This window comes from Silene latifolia, chromosome 9 (assembly GCF_048544455.1).
Source record: "Silene latifolia isolate original U9 population chromosome 9, ASM4854445v1, whole genome shotgun sequence".
Classification (NCBI taxonomy): Eukaryota; Viridiplantae; Streptophyta; class Magnoliopsida; order Caryophyllales; family Caryophyllaceae; genus Silene; species Silene latifolia.
In genome coordinates this window covers 91,416,936-91,422,645 of record NC_133534.1, presented here as the reverse complement: position 1 = coordinate 91,422,645, position 5,710 = coordinate 91,416,936, and the positions used below count along the sequence as shown (strand labels likewise).

The following is a 5,710-nucleotide window of genomic DNA, read 5'->3' as shown; positions in this document are numbered from 1 at the left end:
CTAGACTCCATCCTGTAGCAGAGGGTAAGGGGCATGATAAGAAAACAACTGCTAACCGTGGCTAAAACAGCACGTAAAACGAGCATGTGGCAGCATGTGAGTCCCCTACAAGTCGAAAGATTTGACTTTACATCACATAAGACCCAATAATCCTCAAAAAAAAGTTTGAATAGCAGCATGAAATGGCGATAAGGGTGGGGCATATCAGTCAACAAGAAGAGCATGTAAGTGTCAACTGAGGTTAAGTATGGCAAAGGAGCATGTGAACCTGTCTCTCAGTCAAAATTTCGAGTGAGGCAGCCCTAATCGCAAAAATTTGCGCACATTTGAATGGAAGCATGTAAGGCATGTTAAACATTCTACAAACAGCAGCATTATCGCAACAAGGAAGCTAGCTTATACAAATGACAGCAGCAAAAACCCATCTGACAGTCAAAATTTTCGACTATCCTGAGTCCAAATCGCAAAAATTTCATGTAGAATTCGAATTAAGCATGCAAAAACAGCAAGGAAAGGGAATTATGATCATCAAGCAAGATAATTAAGGGCATACAAACACAATCAAGTCGAAAAATTCGACTAAGATGGATTTCGAGCCCTAATACCAATTTTCCTCATAAAATTCGAAATAATCGAAATTAAAATGCAAAGAGGTTATAGAAATCACTTGCTTGATGGCAATGAACCTAGAATAAGCAATTAATCTTCAAAGAACAAGAGAAATAGGCGATTTTTCGAGCTAAAAACCGCAAACCCTAACCCTTCTTAAAAACCGTGAAAATGAGCACAATCAAGGGGGAAATTAAGGGGTTTTGAAAGATTAAACCGCAAGCAAGAGTTTGTAGGTGGCGGATTGGAGATCGGGCAAGAAAATATGGGGATTTGGGGTGAGTTTGATCGCAATAAGGGTTGGGATGACGAAAATAGGGGATGAATGAATAAGGAAACAAAAAGAAAGAGTTTAAGGTAGAAAACTCCCTGCGTCCTATTCATTTTCACTCGATCGAGCACTTTTATGCTCCAGTCGCTCGATCGAGTAGAATTCAAAAATTATCTATTACAAAGTGTTACACGGGGCATTTCCCCGTTCAATTTCCAATGCAATTAAGTAGCCCCTCGGGGGGCTCCTGACTGGAGGACGTCATCTCAGCAACATTGACTGTCCTCTTCAACTTCCATGAGCATGAATTATCATTTGAAACGGTAGGAGGGGAGTAGTTCGCATCCACATAAGCACGAACCTTCCTCGTCCTTGCTCCTTTATCACCAGCTGTAGCGTCATCATTTCCAATCTGATCGACTTTAATTGCACCATTTCCTTTGATAGCTCCTTCATTGCTTTCATTTGTACTTGCAGCAAGGAAAACAGACGAACTTTCCTCCTTTTTGCTCTCAGTCTGAGGCGGAGGGGTAACAATAGCAGCACAATTCTCCAAATTTTCATCTGGAGTGTCAATAATAGGATCAATAGAAGAGAGAGCATTGCAAGGCTGGGCTTGCATGCGAGCTCTCCGGAACTTAGACTGATGAAAAATCGGCTCCTCGTCCCCTACCCGAAAAGTCAAAGTCTTCCCCCGACGTCTATAATCGCACGGGCGATGAGACAAAAATGGTCTCCCTAAAATGATAGGGGTGTGTGCATCTTCGGGGATGTCTAAGACAACAAAATCAACGGGAATAAAGAACTTCCCGATCTGGACAGGTACGTCTTCTACTACACCTAATGGTCGTGATAAACTACGGTCGGCCATCTGGACAGTCATGTTGGTGCAACTCAGCTTTGTCAAACCAAATCTCTTAGCTAGAGATAACGGTAAGACACTCACGCTAGCGCCTAGATCGCATAACGCGTTATCAATCAAATGAATACCGATATGACAAGGGATCGAAAAACTACCCGGATCTGACTGCTTAGGAGGTAACTTATTTTGAAATAGGGCTGACCCCACCTCAGTCAAAGCTACGGTCTCACTATCACTAATAGTCCTCTTACGCGATAAAATTTATTTCATAAACTTAAGAAAAGAGGGTACCTTTGTCAGCAATTCAGTGAACGGCACAGTGACTTCCAAGCTTTTCAAAAGTTCGACAAATTTGCCGAATTGTTGATTGGCCTTTGTATTCCGCAGCCACCTCGGGAAGGGAACCGTGATGGGTATCTCGAGTCCCTTGTTTATCGCTTCCAATGTATCTTCCGGTGCAAGTTCTGTATCCTTTGGACGCTTCTTACCTCTCGAACGATGTCTTTCCGGTGATTCCTCGCTTAATCGAGCACTAGCAGGCTCTCGAATAAGCTTCCCGTCATCAAAACTACTCGATCGACCAAATTCCTCATTCGATCAAGCAGTTTCTTCATCAATATCAGTCGATCGAGTGAAATTTTCACTCGATCGAGCAACTCCATTTTCTGCTTCACTCGATCGAGTAGAAAAACTACTCGATCGACCAGTCTGCTCTTCCTGTTAACTCGATCGAGCACTTTCGTCTCTAGTTCTGCTCGATCGACCACCTGTAATCAGTCGATCGAGCACCTGCTTTGCCGTGAGCTTATTTTCTTCGACAGAACACTGTTCACCATCAGTTTTAGCCTTCCTCGGGTCTGATTTCAACACTTCCGGTCTCTCATAAGAAAGACCGCTTCTCAAATTTATCAGCTTTACCGTCTCATGTGGATTCTTCTCATTTTGAGTCGGTAAATGACCCTGCTTTCTCGAGGATTGATTCGCAGCTAGTTGGGCAACTTGAGTTTCAAGTGCCTTAATGGACGCATATTTCTGTTGATCACTTAGCTGAAACTTCTTTGTAATGGATTGCAACATAGACTTTATCTCACTTATTTCACTCACCCCACCGGAAGATGATGCACCTTGATTAAAAGGAGTGAAAGAAGGAGGCTTCTGAAAGCCTTGTTGATTCTTGTGTGGAGGGACATACGGCTGCTGCTGGTGCAGAGGAGGAGTAGGATTGAGCACATTTTGACTGCTCCACCTCAAATTGGGGTGGACGTTCGGCTCATAATAGGTATTTGTCTGCCTGTTATGTTGAAAGGCAGCACAAGACTCATAAGAATGTGGACAATTATCTGAAACATGCCCCTCTCCTCCACATCTCTTACAGATGAAAGGGCCGTCTGAAACAACATTCACATGGTAGATTCCTCCTTTCGAGGCTCCTCCCAACTCATACTTATCGAATCTCGCCGTGAGAGCCTCTAATGCAGCTACAGAAGGAGATTCAGCACTCCTCCTTTGATTCCCTCTGGAATTCCCATACTCAGCTTTATGGGTGGCTAAGTCATCAATGATCTTCCACCCCTTAGTCTCTCCCATATTTTCAGCAAATCGGCCACTGGCTGCAGCATCCAAGATAGCCCTCTGATCGTCATACAACCCGTTATAGAACTGATTTCATAGACTCCACTTTTCGAAACCATGGTGCGGAATGGTTCGCACCTACTTCTTGAAACGGACCCATGCCTCATGAAAGTTCTCATCAGGACCCTGTTTAAAGCTCGTGATCTGAGCTCTAATGGCATTAGTCTTCGAGGCATAGAAGTACTTCTTGTAAAACGCCAGAGCCAGCGAATTCCAGTCAGTTATCCCATGAACAGCTCGGTCCATATCCCTATACCACTCCCTTACAACATCGCGGAGTGAGAAAATAAACATGGTTTCTTTTATCTGATCCGGGGTCACGCCAGCTGGTGGGGGTATGGAAAAAAAATAATCAATGAAAGTCTCCATGTGCTTGGCTGCATCTTCATTTGCAGCTCCCCCGAATTGGTTTCTCTCAACCAAATTGTTATAGGACGGTTTCGGCTCGAATTTTCTTGCCTCCCCAGGTAATGTAAATCCCTTATAGAGATTTGCAGCCTGTCGGCTCAGAGTGACTGGCAATAGTTGCTTCTTCGGCCATTTCTAGAAAGTCCGGAGAAGGGACGGTCTCAGCTGATGAATTAGAAATAGGAGATGAAGGTGGATCCTCCTCAAACAGAGCGTTCTCGTAGTAACTGGACAGAGTACTCAGCTCTTCCTCTGTCGGCAATATCCTAGATGATCGCCTCAACTCACGCAAAGTCTTCACAATCTCAGGATTTATCGGTAGTAGTTCACCACCCTGTGACATGCGCATAAGAAGAAACTACAAATAGAATATAAGAATAGTTTAAGGAACGGATGCCCCTTAAACTAAAAGAAAGACTAAAAATAAAACAACTAATAATTTAAACAATTGCGTCCCCGGCATCGGCGCCAAAATTTGACATGGCTATCGTGTACCCTGTCAAAGATAAAACCTAACGGTCTCAACTAAAATTTAGTAGAGGCAGTCGAGTATCGAATCCACAGGGAGGCGGTGCAATTATCAGTTGCCTAATTCTAATCTTAAGGTAACAAATGGGAGTTGTTGAATTGGTCGCTAAACTACGAGGTTTGAAGGAAGAGAAATAAAGTAAAGAGCAGTAAAAGCGAGAAATAAGTTTAAACTATCAAGAGAGAAAGGACATGTCGGAAATTCGGTTCACTACGGTAGTCCAGTGACTCAGCTGTAAATGATTCAGGCGAATTATGTGCGAGACGGATGTTGAAAGGTCATTTCGGTCCACATTCTATCCTAAATTACCACGAACTTAACTTTCAATCTCATTAGGGTAGTCTACTGTTCATAGCAGGCCTATTTAGTCCAATCTTTCGATCTAGGATTAATTTTAGCCAGATTAAGGATGACATAGAAGCGTGCACTCAACTAAGTCGAATAAATACAATTAAATTGCTATGGTGACAGGGTCTCATAACTAATTCATCTAATTCATTTACTACATCGTCACATTTCTACCGCGGATCCCCTAATCCCAACATGAAGGGGTTTAGCTACTCATGTCGCTAATTAAACTAACAGCAATTAAATTCCCAGCAATAAACATTATGAAATAAACAATAAATTGCATAAAAGTAAATTAGGGCAAAGATTAAGTGCAACGAAACAAGAGATTAAAGCAAACAAAAGAGTAATTATTAATAAAGGAAGAGAAAGAATTACAATCGATGCGAATCCGGCGTAAAGAACACAAATTCCAAGCGAAAGCAATCCCGAAATAAAGTTACAGTAGAGAAGAATAAAAGTACGCAGTAAAAGTTTTGATAGATGCTAAGTAGTAAGTAAAACTGATGCCAATAACCTAACTAATGTAGGTTTAAATAGCAAAGTAAATGAGTTTAACGAAAATAAATAACACACGGGCAGTTTAAAGCCCATGATCAGCGAAACCACTCGATTGAGTGGATTAAAACCACTCGATCGAGCAAAACCTCAACCAAATCTACTCGATCGACCAGAAAGTTACTCGATCGAGTAGATGGTCTTTCTGCAAGTTAAGGATCGAGCATAAAGTGCTCGATCGACCATTCTGGGATGGAAACCACTCGATCGAGTGGTAAAACAGCTCGATCGAGTACTTTGACTTCATTTCAGCTCAAGTCTGCGCCTTAATGCCTCGTAATCCATGCCATGACGCTTCCAAACACCGTATCTCACTCTGGAAAATCCCGTCTCCTCTAAATGCATGCAAAAAGGACGAAAAAAGAGTACGATTCCACTACTTTTGGTTCATTTCTACAAAATGGACAAAACGAACCAAAGTAGCCAATTCGGGGCAAAATACCATAAAAACAGTATAAAAATGCATAGAAATACGTGCTGAAATAGGCTAAAA

The 5,710-nt window shown here is 42.3% G+C and overlaps 1 non-coding gene across 1 annotated transcript; it reads left to right on the top strand.

Moving 5' to 3' along the window:
• The first annotated feature begins 3,426 nt into the window (after positions 1-3,426).
• On the top strand, positions 3,427-3,533 carry LOC141603990 (small nucleolar RNA R71). Its single transcript, XR_012525820.1, has one exon. It is a non-coding gene; the product is annotated as a small nucleolar RNA R71 (small nucleolar RNA).
• The last annotated feature ends 2,177 nt before the right edge of the window (positions 3,534-5,710 follow it).